Here is a 15,441-nt window from a genome sequence, read left to right as displayed (position 1 = left end):
GTTGCTTTTGAAGATTTCCACAGTAGGCGAGAGTCTGATATGCTATGGTAGAGAGTTCCAGAGTATGGGGAGGCACAGGAGAAATCTTGTATGCGATTATGGGAAGAGGAGATAAGGGGGAAGGAGAGGCAGAGATCATGTGAAAATCGGAGGTTGTGTGCAGGTTGGTACCTGGAAAGTAGGTCACAGATGTATGGAGGAGACAGGTTGTGGATGGCTTTGTACGTCATGGTTAGTGTTCTTAACTGGAGTCTTTGGGCAAGGGGAAGCCAGTGAAGAGATTGGCAGAGAGGAGAGACTGGGGAATAGCAAGAAGACAGGTAGATTAGTCGGGCAGCATAGTGTATGATAGATTGGAGGGATGAAAGTATGTTAGAAGAGTGGCAAAAGAGCAGGAGGTTGCAGTAGTTTAGCCTGGAGATAATAAGGGCATGCACTAGTGTTTTTGCAGATTCTTGGTCAAAGAATGGATAGATCTGGGAAATATTTGTGATTTGGAGTCAACAGGAGGTGGAAAGGGCTTGGATATGTGGCTGGAAGGAGAGAGCAGAGTCAAAGGTTACCCCCAGGCAGTGAGCATGCGGGACTGGAGAGAGTGAGCAGCCATTGACTTTGATGGGTAGCTCATGTGGGGTGGTAGAGTGAGATGATGAGTTCTGTTTTGTGCATGTTCAGTTTTAGAAATTGAGCAGAAAAGAAGGATGAAATAGCAGACAGACATTATGGAATTTTGGTTAGTAGGTTGGAGATGTCAGGTCCACAGAGGTAAATCTGCGTATCATGAGCGTGGAGGTGATACTAAAAGCGATGGGACTCTATGAGGTTTTCCAGGCCGAAGGTGCAGATGGCTGACATGGCAAACGGGGCCTGCCATCTTGGTATTCCTTTAAAGCCCTGCTCCAAGGAGACCATTATTTTCACTACAATATTAAAATACTATAGTATATTGTACAAACAATCACAGGTTTAAGTGTGGAGACCAAAAGATGCAGTGAAAAGTTAAAAAAAGACATCCTTCCAAAAAATATATCTATATAAATCTATGTTGACAATGAATTAAAATATATGGCTTTTGGAAGAAGAGGAGGGAAAAATGAGAATGGGAAAAATAAAAGATGATGGCAACAGCAAGAGGTTAAAAGTTTTAACTCCTTTTTTATAGAGTAACAGTAAATTTTTTGAAAAAAAAACCAACATTTTTCAAGTTGTTAATCAAGGTTTTGAATACCACATAATCATCCATATAGTATTATGGCCTCCAGTGTACTCACTTAAAAAAATAAATATGGTACTCACCTCTCCTTGGTCTCCTGCTGCTCCAATCTCCATGATGAGGATTTTGCGATGCTGCACATCTCGGCGCAGCAGGCACACTGTAGTAAAGTCATCACGCCCTCTGTACTGAGATGTCAGATCTCAGATGCCGAGGGAGAATGATGGAGGAGGGAGTGCAGCGCTCTCTATTTCATCATTGCTTTCAGCAGTATCAGTTGAAAATGTGATGCCAAGCGAGGGGGTCTAGTTGCAATACTGTGTTGGCATCGGGTCCCACAACTCAAAGGCCCCATAGTGGCCACTAGTGATGAGCGAGTACTAAAAAGCTCGGGTGCTCGAAGCTCGGGCCGAGCCTCCCAAGATACTCGTGTACTCGGGCCGAGCAACGAGCCCAATGTTATTCTATGGGAGACCCGAGTATTTTTGTGAAATGACCCCCCGGCAGCATGTAGAAACCCTAAAAATGTCACAAAAGTCTCAGAAGAGTGCTCAAATGACATGGCAACAGCATGGGGAAGACCCCTTGAAGCATTTATCACTCAAAAGTCACAGCTGTGAACAATTTTGTCCGCGTTTCACGCCATTTTTACGGACTCACCAGAAAACCTTCCAAAATGACCCCAAAATGATTTTTCATGGCAGAAATGTTAAGGGCACATACCCAATAGTGAGATAGAGCTGGTGTATGTTACTTTTTGAGATTAATACATGAAAGATTTTACGTGAAAACATTGTGTGGCACTCCGATGTCCCTGAGAAGAGACCTACATGAAGGCCTCTTGAGTCTAATGTGCCCATTTTGAGGAAGTGAGTCTTTGTAGTATTTTCCTTTGCCAGGGCAGTCCAAAATTGTGAGGTTCACCAATGCCCCTGCATACAGACGTGCATGATGGCCTGTAAACCTGAAGTGCCCATTGTAAGGAAGTGGGTCTATTGTAGTATAGCCCTTAGGCAGGGCAGCCAAAAATTGGGAGGCTCCACGTTGTCCCTGGATAGAGACGTGCATGATGGCCTGTAAACCTGAAGTGCCCATTGTAAGGAAGTGGGTCTATTTTAGTATAGCCCTTTGCCAGGGCAGCCAAAAATTGGGAGGCTCCACATTGTCCCTGGGTAGAGACGTGCATGAGGGCCTCAAAACATTAAGTGTCCATTGTCAGGAAGTGGGTGTATTATAGTATAGCCCTTAGGCAGGGCAGCCAAAAATTGGGAGGCTCCACGTTGTCCCTGGATAGAGACGTGCATGATGGCCTGTAAACCTGAAGTGCCCATTGTAAGGAAGTGGGTCTATTGTAGTATAGCCCTTAGGCAGGGCAGCCAAAAATTGGGAGGCTCCACATTGTCCCTGGATAGAGACGTGCATGAGGGCCTCAAAACATTAAGTGTCCATTGTCAGGAAGTGGGTGTATTATAGTATAGCCCTTAGGCAGGGCAGCCAAAAATTGGGAGGCTCCACATTGTCCCTGGGTAGAGACGTGCATGAGGGCCTCAAAACATTAAGTGTCCATTGTCAGGAAGTGGGTGTATTATAGTATAGCCCTTAGGCAGGGCAGCCAAAAATTGGGAGGCTCCACATTGTCCCTGGGTAGAGACGTGCATGAGGGCCTCAAAACATTAAGTGTCCATTGTCAGGAAGTGGGTGTATTATAGTATAGCCCTTAGGCAGGGCAGCCAAAAATTGGGAGGCTCCACGTTGTCCCTGGGTAGAGACGTGCATGAGGGCCTCAAAACATTGTTCCCATTGCAAAGGAGCGGGTCTCCTGTCGTTGTAATGTCCATTCTGCAAAGAATGGGCGAAAAAATTTACCACTGGGGGTATACCTGAAACAAAGGCCTAAGTATTGCAATTTGTAACGGTCATCATCATGGTGGCGCATGAGGAGAAGGAGGAGCAGTCCAGCGATTATCCAAAGTCCAGAAGTGTGTACCCATGGGTGAGTGGAGGTACATGGCAAACTTTAAATTCCGCTCTCATTTGCTGGTGGTGTGGTGAAGTCTGGCCCAATCCAACCCTTGTTCATCTTGATCAGAGTCAGCCTGTCAGCATTTTCAGTTGACAGGCGGGTGCGTTTATCTGTAATGATTCCACCTGCGGCACTAAAAACACGCTCTGACAAAACGCTAGCAGCAGGGCAGGCCAGGACTTCCAAGGCGTAGAGAGCCAATTCATGCCACGTGTCCAGCTTGGATACCCAATAATTGTAAGGCACAGAGGAATGTCGGAGTACAGTTGTTCGATCTGCAAGGTACTCCTTCAGCATCTGGGCAAACTTAGGATTTCTTGTGGCACTACCCCGCACCTCAGGGGCTGTGGTACGTGAGGGGCTGAGAAAACTGTCCCACATCTTAAAGACTGTTCCCCTACCTCTGGCGGATTGGACTTGTGCCTCTCTCGGCTGTACGCCTCGGTTGTCCACTGATTCCTGACCTATGCCGCTAGCGTTTTGTGAGGGGAATGCTTTGCCTACTTCCGTGACTATGGCCTTCCGGAACTGCTGCATTTTGGTTGACCTCTCCTCCACGGGAATAAGAGACAAAAAGTTCTCCTTGTAGCGTGGGTCTAACAGTGTTACCAACCAGTAATGATTGTCGGCCAAGATGTTCTTAACGCGAGGGTCACGAGACAGGCAGCTTACCATAAAGTCAGCCATGTGTGCCAGACTCTTAACAGCCAGGACTTCAGTAGCCTGACCAACAAGATGACTGAACATGCTGTCCTCCTCCTCCTCCTCCTCCTCCTCCTCCTCCTCCTCATCTACCCTGTCCTCTGGCCAGCCACGCTGAACCGAGGATATGACTGGTGTGTATGTCATATCCTCAATTTGGCCGGAGAGTTGCTCCATGTCTTCATCCTCCTCCTCGTCATAGTCCTCCACTGCACGTTGTGATGAGACGAGGCTGGGCTGTGTGTTATCACCCACACCCACTACTGTTTCTTGCTGCAACTCATCGCGCTCCGCCTGCAATGCATCATGTTTGTTTTTCAGCAGAGACCGTTTTAGAAGGCAGAGTAGCGGTATGGTGACGCTAATAATGGCGTCATCACCACTCACCATCTTGGTGGAGTCCTCAAAGTTTTGGAGGATGGTACATAGGTCTGACATCCATCTCCACTCCTCAGGTGTTATGTGTGGAGTTTGACCCATTTCCCGACGGCTTAGGTGATGCAGGTACTCAACAACTGCCCTCTTCTGCTCACATATCCTGACCAACATGTGCAGAGTTGAATTCCAACGCGTGGGGACATCACACACCAGTCTGTGAGCCGGAAGATGCAAACGGCGCTGAAAGCCGGCAAGGCCGGCTGAAGCAGTAGGTGACTTTCGAAAATGTGCAGACAGGCGGCGAACTTTTACCAGCAGATCAGACAGCTCTGGGTATGACTTTAGAAACCGCTGAACCACGAGGTTGAGCACATGGGCCACGCATGGAACATGTGTCAGCTGGCCTCGCCTCAAAGCCGCCACCAGGTTCCGGCCATTGTCACACACGACCTTTCCTGGCTTTAGGTTCAGAGGTGTGAGCCAGTGATCTGCCTGCTGTTTCAGAGCTGTCCACAGCTCTTCTGCATTGTGGGGTTTGTCACCTATGCAGATTAGCTTCAGCACAGCCTGTTGCCGCTTCGCCGAGGCAGTGCTGCAGTGCTTCCAGCTTGTGACTGGTGTGGAGGGTACAGTGGATGAGGATGCGCAGGAGGAGGAGGAGGCTGAAGAGCATGACATTCCGGAGCTGTAGAGTGTGGGTGAAACACTGACTGAGGTAGGGCCTGCAAACCTTGGTGTGGGAAGGACGTGTTCCGTCCCTCGCTCAGACTGGGTCCCAGCTTCCACAATATTAACCCAGTGTGCCGTCAACGAGATGTAGCGGCCTTGCCCACAAGCACTTGTCCACGTGTCTGTGGTTAGGTGGACCTTGGGTGAAACAGCGTTGTTCAGGGCACGTGTGATGTTTTGTGACACGTGGTTATGCAACGCGGGGACGGCACACCGGGAGAAATAGTGGCGGCTGGGGACCGAGTAACGTGGGACAGCTGCCGCCATCAGGTCACGGAATGCTTCTGTCTCCACCAGCCTAAAAGGCAACATTTCCAGCGCAAGCAGTCGCGAAATGTTAGCATTTAGAACTGTGGCATGTGGGGTGTTGGCAGTGTATTTGCGCCTGCGTTCAAAGGTTTGCTGAATGGATAACTGAACGCTGCGCTGGGACAAGGACGTGCTTGATGATGGTGTTCTTTCTGCGTAGGCAACTGCAGGTGCAGGAGTGGAGGAGGCTTGTTCGCAGGCAGCATGGACAGGGGATTGGCTCGCATGCACAACCAGCGAAGACGTAGCAGTGACATCAGCAAGCACTGCTCCTCGACTCTGTTGTACTTCCCACAAAGTCGGGTGCTTGGCTGACATGTGCCTGATCATGCTGGTGGTGGTCAGGCTGCTAGTTTTGGTACCCCTGCTGATGCTGGCACGGCAGGTGTTGCAAATGGCCTTTTTTGAATCATCTGGATCCAACTTAAAAAACTGCCAGACTCGGGAAGACCTAACATTTGTACAGGCACCTTGTGTCGTCGTGTTGTTCCGGGGAACGGTTGCCTGACTTCTGCCTGGGGCCACCACCCTGCTTCTTACTGCCTGTTGTGATGCTACGCCTCCCTCCCCCTGTGCACTGCTGTCCTCGCTCTGCATATCCTCCTGCCAGGTTGGGTCAGTTACTGGATCATCCACCACGTCGTCTTCCTCTTCCGCACCCTGCTCCTCCTCCTGACTTCCTGACAATTGTGTCTCATCATCGTCCACCACTTGCTGAGACACGTTGCCAACTTCGTGAGAACGTGGCTGCTCAAATATTTGGCCATCTGTACAGACGATCTCCTCATGACCCACTTCAATATGAGCTGGCGAGAGGCCAGAATGTGTGAATGGAAACGTGAACAGCTCTTCCGAGTGTCCAAGTGTGGGATCATTAATGTCCGAGGAGGACGTGTACTCAGCCTGGTGGTAGGAAGGAGGATCAGGTTCAGAAATGTGCGGTGCAGTATCACGGCTACTGACACTTGACCGTGTGGAAGACAGAGTGTTTGTGGTGGTGCCAATCTGACTGGAAGCATTATCTGCTATCCAACTAACAACCTGTTGACACTGGTCTTGGTTCAAGAGCGGTGTACTGCTGCGGTCCCCAAGAATTTGGGACAGGACGTGCGAGCGACTAGATGTGGCCCTTTGTTGTGGCGAAATTAGAGCTTGCCCACGACCTCGGCCTCTGCCTGCACCACCATCACGTCCACTTCCTTGTTCCTTGCCAATGCCCTTGCGCATTTTGCAATGCTGTGCACTGCTGACGTGTATATTCACTACTTGTGCGTTATATCAAAGTTTCTGGAAATTGCACACAAGTGCACCTGTACGCTGCCACCAACAGGCACACACGTGCGGTTTTAAAAACCAAGCACGGACGCAATAAGAACCTAACAGGTTTTTTTGGGGAGCGACAATTACAGACAAGTCAGACACTATCTGGACTGTTTTACACTGTGTACACCAGCCCCAGATATGATGAAGGCTGGTATACGGTCACCACTACCCTGCCTGCCTGCCTGCCTGTATACTGGTACAATAGTCCTGACAAGGACTCTTTTGGTCACTAGCCTGTATTCAGACCTGGCTATACCCTGCCTGTATATAGCAACAATAGTCCTGAGAAGGACTCTGCTACTGTACTCCGACCTGGCTATACCCTGCCTGCCTGTATACAACTAGAATAGTCCTGAGAAGGACTTTTGGTCACACTGTTTGCAGCCCTGCAACTGAAAAAGCTATAAAGGGCCGCAAAGCTTTCCCTGAATCAGCGACACTCTCCCTGCACTGACTGTCTGGATAGCTGTGAGCAGAGCACAGCGCGCCGGCCGATATAAAGGCTCGGTCACGCTGTGCAGGCCGGCCAATCACTGCAATTCCACAACTAACAGGGCTGTAGCATTGCAGTGGTCTGCCAGCCAATCCCTGCATGAGGGCTGGCTCTCAAAAGAGCGCCAAAATGCAGAAATGAAGACCACGAGTACAGCACGAGTATCGCGAGATTACTCGGTCCCCGCCGAGCAGCCCGAGTACAGCGATACTCGTGCGAGCACCGAGTAGTTACAAGCATGCTCGCTCATCACTAGTGGCCACGTGTACTGTCACCATTGCTGGTATGCTACTGCTTTGATCATTTGAACAAATGTTATATGTATGGAATGGTATTGCAGTATACAGTGTAAATCAAGTTCTTCTTTGAGAACAATTCACAGGTTCAACTTTATAGGAGGACAAAGATGACATCAATTGGGGTCCACAATCACTTTACAGGGGGCGAATAAGAGCTGATGCATGCACTAAACACCAATCAATGTGAATAACAACATTATTTAAAGGGAACCTGTCCGATGCAATATACACCCAGAATCACGAGCACTTCTGGGTGCATATTGCTAATCCCTGCCTAACCATCCCTGTATACACTAGCATAGATAAAGAGATCTTTAGATAAAGATCCTTCATGATATGCTAATGAGCGTAGGGACTAGTTGCAAGGGTGTTAGTTCCTGCGCTCATTCCTCCCTCTTAGTGTGCCGCCCCGCTCGCAGTGTGGCGCCCCTGAGGCTTCCGTCGCCACAGGTCATTGCACCCCATCTGCGGTGTGATGCCCCATTCTGGGAGAGGAAGAGAGTGAACTCCGGTCTCCTGGTAAATTCACACTACACCCATTGTTAGGGACACACAGGACCAGGGAAAGTGGCAGGCAACCCTCCCATGCTGCATGCTGAGAGGGGCTGTAAGACCCATCCCTGCTCCCATAGGGTGGTAGCCTAGCAACTGGGGAGGTGGGAGGAGCCATCTGAGAGTAGATAGAGAAGGGAAGGTCAAGTTTAGTCAGTTCGCTCAGGGAGTGGGAGAGTGAGGAGTGAGCATGTAGGACGAGAAGAGAAGAAAGGGTCGCAGGGCCGCGGGTAGTCCTGTAAGGTACCACGAGCAGTCCTTGTTGGGTACCGCTGCCGAGGGCCCAGAGGCGCTACGGGTAGCTGCAGGCTGCGGTGGCCCGTTCCACAGTGACATCGGTGGAGTGATTAGCTGCGACAGGGGACGGTCCCTAGAAACTGGAGGAGTGAAAAGACAATCTCCAAACAGTAAAAACCGAGGCCCAGGGAATTGCAAGCTCCCAGGGCCAGAACCCAGAGCAGACCTTCAGAAAAGGGGTAATCAGCCGACAGGTGACCCCCCAGCCTGGAGGCTGTAATGGAGGCCAAGCCAAGTCCATCTACCTAAGGCAAGGCTAGTGAAGACAGCAGAAAAAGAGACACTAAAGAGAGGGAACCGGATTTCACGCTCTGAATCATCCAGAACTGACGGAGGTCCCTGACAGTGGTCCCAGCAGTCTGAGGGTCCCTGCAACTGTGACGGAAACTGTGAGTAAAAGAACTGGAACTGCACCTTTGGACTCGTCTCTGTTATTCCATCTGCATAGACACTTACAAGCACCAACTGTGCCCCGGGCATTGCTCCACCTGTGGGGAGCAGTACCACCATTGCTGCTATAACATCATCCCGGTGGCCTCACACAGCAGCGGCGGCTTATTAGCCGCATACCACAGGTGGCGTCACGAACACAACCATTAACAAGCAAGCCACATATTCAACTGACACCCACCAGGGCCACGGAGCCGGGCCCAGCCACCACTGACTACCACCGGACTAGTCCGGCCCGGCACCGGGTGTCCCACAGCCCTGGGGTGGGCGAGTCAACTTTGGCGTCACGAACAGGATTTCGTGCCCGGTCTAACCGGGTACTGTGCGCCTGGAGAACCGTGTGACAGACTGTGTACTTTACTGAGAAACCGCCGCCATTAGCGCTGCTGAGAGCGGGAAGAAGGGGGGCGTGCAAGAAGAAAGGGCGCGAAGAGAAGCCCCGCCCCCTTGTCCAAGAAAAGCGCGCGAAGCGGTGCCCGCCATAGAAGGCGGAGGAAGAAAAGATGGCGCGTGAAGAAACTAAAAGGATGGACGCCGAGCAACGAGCGGCCAGAGGAGGAGTGGCCGAGCCGGGACACGCACCTCAGAACCGGGTTGTGTCCTGCGTCCTGGAGAGCGGAGAAGATCCAGCCGCCGCTGCAGAGCCGGGTAAAGAGAGTGACACCCCCAGCCGGCAGAGCCCGGATTGCCCGGTGGGGTTCCTGCCCGGTCCTCCTGCAGGCGCGCGTGCCACGACCGCAGCTCCGATACCAGCACCCTGCAGCAAGACAGCGACCACCAGAACACCGGAGATGCAACTGAGGGGTGAGTCATTTAATGCCCCTGCCGGCGCGAGAGCCCCAACCCCCGCTGCCATGCCCGCGGTCCCTGGAGAGACGCCCGACACGGCGCCGCCGATCCGGGCCGCAGCTACGCCAGGTGCGGCCCGCCAAGATCTCACCGCAGCAGCGACTCCAACCCAGGCCGCCGCCATGCCAGGCGCGGCCCGCCAAGACAAGGAGGCATCCCCAGAAGAGCCAGAGTGGCGCCGTATGGCTAGTAACCCCCTGCAAGCCAGCAGCCTCGCGCCAGCCAGTAACCCTATGCAAGCCAGCAGCACTACCTTAGAGCAGGCCCAGGCCGCAGCGTCTTGCAGCAGGCTTGCTACAGCCACGCAGGAGACGCAGACTGTGCTGACCGCTGTCTACCTGCTGCCAGGTGGGGAGCCGGAGAAGAATCCCTACATGTAAAGAAGTAAGGAGTTGCTGAACTGTATATAGCCCCTGTCTGCCCCTTATTCTTTTCGAAGATGACACCCTTTCCTGCTGTACTGCCCCTGATGCTTTTTGAAGACGTCACCCCCATGTTATGACCTACCAGGCCACTGGACTTAGTGGCTGGTGTGTGGTGTATGTGTTTTATGTCCTACCAGGCCATTGGACTTAATGGCTGGTATGTTGTTGATATGTTATATGTAACCAGGCCATTGGACTTAATGGCTGGTTGAAGATGTCACCTTAGTTTGATTGAAAGAAACGAACTGCCGGGCTACTGGACTTGTAGTAGCCAAAAATGTAATTAGTTGCACCCGTTGTGCCCCCTACCAGAATTATGGGGGATTTGCCTGAACCGTGCAATGGACTGGAAGTGCACACTTAGAGTTTTCTTTATAAGAAGTTTGCAACGTTTATGATATGTGCCTCCCATAAAGGGAAGAAATGTTTTACTGTTTTATGTTATTGCATACAAAAATGTTTTTGCAGTGTTCCATATGTTTTTGTTGTTTTTCAGCCCGAGGACGTGCTGGGATTTGCTGTGGGGGAGTGTGGCGCCCCTGAGGCTTCCGTCGCCACAGGTCATTGCACCCCATCTGCGGTGTGATGCCCCATTCTGGGAGAGGAAGAGAGTGAACTCCAGTCTCCTGGTAAATTCACACTACACCCATTGTTAGGGACACACAGGACCAGGGAAAGTGGCAGGCAACCCTCCCATGCTGCATGCTGAGAGGGGCTGTAAGACCCATCCCTGCTCCCATAGGGTGGTAGCCTAGCAACTGGGGAGGTGGGAGGAGCCATCTGAGAGTAGATAGAGAAGGGAAGGTCAAGTTTAGTCAGTTCGCTCAGGGAGTGGGAGAGTGAGGAGTGAGCATGTAGGACGAGAAGAGAAGAAAGGGTCGCAGGGCCGCGGGTAGTCCTGTAAGGTACCACGAGCAGTCCTTGTTGGGTACCGCTGCCGAGGGCCCAGAGGCGCTACGGGTAGCTGCAGGCTGCGGTGGCCCGTTCCACAGTGACATCGGTGGAGTGATTAGCTGCGACAGGGGACGGTCCCTAGAAACTGGAGGAGTGAAAAGACAATCTCCAAACAGTAAAAACCGAGGCCCAGGGAATTGCAAGCTCCCAGGGCCAGAACCCAGAGCAGACCTTCAGAAAAGGGGTAATCAGCCGACAGGTGACCCCCCAGCCTGGAGGCTGTAATGGAGGCCAAGCCAAGTCCATCTACCTAAGGCAAGGCTAGTGAAGACAGCAGAAAAAGAGACACTAAAGAGAGGGAACCGGATTTCACGCTCTGAATCATCCAGAACTGACGGAGGTCCCTGACAGTGGTCCCAGCAGTCTGAGGGTCCCTGCAACTGTGACGGAAACTGTGAGTAAAAGAACTGGAACTGCACCTTTGGACTCGTCTCTGTTATTCCATCTGCATAGACACTTACAAGCACCAACTGTGCCCCGGGCATTGCTCCACCTGTGGGGAGCAGTACCACCATTGCTGCTATAACATCATCCCGGTGGCCTCACACAGCAGCGGCAGCTTATTAGCCGCATACCACAGGTGGCGTCACGAACACAACCATTAACAAGCAAGCCACATATTCAACTGACACCCACCAGGGCCACGGAGCCGGGCCCAGCCACCACTGACTACCACCGGACTAGTCCGGCCCGGCACCGGGTGTCCCACAGCCCTGGGGTGGGCGAGTCAACTTTGGCGTCACGAACAGGATTTCGTGCCCGGTCTAACCGGGTACTGTGCGCCTGGAGAACCGTGTGACAGACTGTGTACTTTACTGAGAAACCGCCGCCATTAGCGCTGCTGAGAGCGGGAAGAAGGGGGGCGTGCAAGAAGAAAGGGCGCGAAGAGAAGCCCCGCCCCCTTGTCCAAGAAAAGCGCGCGAAGCGGTGCCCGCCATAGAAGGCGGAGGAAGAAAAGATGGCGCGTGAAGAAACTAAAAGGATGGACGCCGAGCAACGAGCGGCCAGAGGAGGAGTGGCCGAGCCGGGACACGCACCTCAGAACCGGGTTGTGTCCTGCGTCCTGGAGAGCGGAGAAGATCCAGCCGCCGCTGCAGAGCCGGGTGTCCCACAGCCCTGGGGTGGGCGAGTCAGCAGCAGCCGAGATGCTCGAATCCGGACCTTCTGTGGGTGGCTCGAGGGTCTCCGGACCCGGGGGTCTCACTGTCACTTTGATCAAAAAGGGGGTTTGTAGTGGTGTATAAGTACGGGCTGAGCCGTGTTAAGTTCGTGACGCCAGCCACAGTATGTGGTGAGGTTGGACACTACCGCTGCAGTGACGGGGCACCTGGGGGAGATGTTATGCAGCAAGTTGTTAACCCCTCCGTGGGCAGGAATGATGGCCCCGGGACCCGTTGGGGGTTTGGTGCAGGAAGATGGGCGACCACAGGGTGCTGGTGTACTCACTATTGAAGGAAACACACGAGTCTCTGGTAAACCAAGGTGATGGTGGTTGGTGCCCGCATCTGGCTGCATTCTGGTCCCCCAATCGGCTGGTGGTCTCTCTCTTTCTCCTGCACCTTTGTGTAATGGTGGACTGCCTGGCTTGCAACTTCAGGAGTCCGCTCCCGGTTGGACGTGGCCTAAGGAGCCCTTGCCCACAGATGCTGGTCCATGGGATCTCTGAGCCCTGGCGGTGGCCTTTTATCCCCCTTGGTGGGCTGTTGTCTTCTAATAGGCACTTTGGGTGGGACAGGACCTCTAGTCCTGGCCTCAATCGGTAAATTAATCGGTTTCAGTCGCTTCTGGTCCCGGCTTCAGGGCCCAAGTACCCCCCTATGTGCTCTGGATTCTGAGTCGGTTCCCCGTCTCAGTACCAGCGGGCCACTACCCTGTCCTGGTCCACCTCGGTTCCACCGAGCCGTCTTCCCGACTCCTGCAGATGGAGACCGGCGTCTGCCTCCTAGCCAATGACACCAGGGCTCCTACCCTGGCGCCGCTCAATTTGGGGTATTCGCCTCTGCTGGAGCTGCACACAGCTCCAGCCCACACTCCTCTCCAACTTGAACTCTAAACTGATCTGAACTGAACTGTTTACTTTACCGCCTCAGGATGTCCAGACTCCTTGGTGGGCGTCTTCCAACCGCCTGGTTCCGCCCCCTGGTGTGTCCATCTAGCCCTGAGGGGAGGGTGACTAGGGTTTTGAGGTTGGCTGATGTCACCTGTGAGGGAAAGATGTAGTGCAGGGGCCTATCTGTGACTACCTGACCCAGCCAGGCGTCACATTAGCATGTTAGCACTAGTGTTGAGCGGACCCGGATCTGAAAAATCCAGATCCGCACGGTTCGAGGTTCCGATCCGAGTCCGACCAGTACCCGGGATATCTCTCTCTCTCTCTCTCTCTCGCCGATCCGCTCAACTCTAGTTAGCACACCCACAGTGGCATGCTAACCTGCTATTCAATGCTTATTCCCCAGCATTATCAGCGGTGATGCGCGCACCTATGTCCATTACACCGCATTAGATGCTGGGTATAAGGTCAGTGTGCATGATCAGAATGCCCCCCACTTCTGGTCATGCACACTATGAAGCAAGGTGTACGTGTCCCAGCTTCAGAGAGGTCTAGTGTGCATGACCAGAAGTGCCGGGGACTTCTGATCATACCACTGACCCTAAAGACGGCGTCTGAAGCGATGACATCAGATACAGGTGCGCGCGTCACTGCTGATGATGACGTTGGGCAATGGGCATTGAATAGCATGTTAGCATGCCCCTGGGGGCGTGCTAACATGCAGAACTGCTCGTGGTTCTGGCTGCATATTGCACCTGACAGGTTCCCTTTAACAATGGACAAAAAAGTTGCGTTTCCTGGACTTTCAGTCATGCGCACTAAATGGGTTTGAAGCCAGGACTCGTACACCCATCGGTCATGTGCACTATGAAGCCGGGTGTACTAAGGGGGCCGACTAGGCATGGGAAGTAACGCCCACACGACTAGTCCCTGCGCTCATTAGCATGTGATAAAACATCTTTAGAAATACTTTTTCTAATGATCTCTTTATCTATGCTACTAGATAAAGGGACAGTTAGGCAGAGATTAGCAATATGCACCCAGAACTGCTTGTGGTTCTGGGTGCATATTGCACCTGACAGGTTACCTTTAAATGGTTAAACAGCAGTGGCTGGAGCTAAGACATGCAGTGTGGGCTCAGCTCCTGAGCCTACTCCATACATCCTCACCAGACAGAGGTGGTACTATTACTACTAGTGATGAGCGAGTACTAAAAAGCTCGGGTGCTCGAGGCTCGGGCCGAGCAACCCAAGATACTCGTGTACTCGGCCCGAGCACCGAGCCCAATGTTATCCTATGGGAGACCCGAGTATTTTTATGAAATGACCCCCGGCAGCATGTAGAAACCCTAAAAATGTCACAAAAGTCTCAGAAGAGTGCTCAAATGACATGGCAACAGCATGGGGAAGACCCCTTGAAGCATTTATCACTCAAAAGTCACAGCTGTGAACAATTTTGGCCGCGTTTTACGCCATTTTTACGGACTCACCAGAAAACCTTCAAAAATGACACCAAAATGAATTTTCATGGCAGAAATGTTAAGGGCACATACCCAATAGTGAGATAGAGCTGGTGTATGTTACTTTTTGAGATTAATACATGAAAGATTTTACGTAAAACATTGTGTGGCACTCCGATGTCCCTGACAAGAGACGTACATGAAGGCCTCTTGAGTCTAATGTGCCCATTTTGAGGAAGTGAGTCTTTGTAGTATTTTCCTTTGCCAGGGCAGTCCAAAATTGTGAGGTTCACCAATGCCCCTGCATACAGACGTGCATGAGGGCCTGTAAACCTGAAGTGACCATTGTAAGGAAGTGGGTCTATTGTAGTATAGCCCTTTGGCAGGGCAGCCAAAAATTGGGAGGCTCCACGTTGTCCCTGGATAGAGACGTGCATGATGGCCTGTAAACCAGAAGTGCCCATTGTAAGGAAGTGGGTCTATTGTAGTATAGCCCTTTGGCAGGGCAGCCAAAAATTGGGAGGCTCCACATTGTCCCTGGATAGAGACGTGCATGAGGGCCTGTAAACCTGAAGTGCCCATTGTAAGGAAGTGGGTCTATTGTAGTATAGCCCTTTGGCATGGCAGCCAAAAATTGGGAGGCTCCACGTTGTCCCTGGATAGAGACGTGCATGAGGGCCTGTAAACCTGAAGTGCCCATTGTAAGGAAGTGGGTCTATTGTAGTATAGCCCTTTGGCAGGGCAGCCAAAAATTGGGAGGCTCCACATTGTCCCTGGATAGAGACGTGCATGAGGGCCTGTAAACCTGAAGTGCCCATTGTAAGGAAGTGGGTCTATTGTAGTATAGCCCTTAGGCAGGGCAGCCAAAAATTGGGAGGCTCCACATTGTCCCTGGATAGAGACGTGCATGAGGGCCTGTAAACCTGAAGTGTCCAT

This window comes from Anomaloglossus baeobatrachus, chromosome 6 (genome assembly GCF_048569485.1).
Source record: "Anomaloglossus baeobatrachus isolate aAnoBae1 chromosome 6, aAnoBae1.hap1, whole genome shotgun sequence".
In the NCBI taxonomy this organism is placed as follows: Eukaryota; Metazoa; Chordata; class Amphibia; order Anura; family Aromobatidae; genus Anomaloglossus; species Anomaloglossus baeobatrachus.
The sequence above is the reverse complement of the archived record's forward strand: the minus strand, read 5'-3'. Positions refer to the sequence as shown.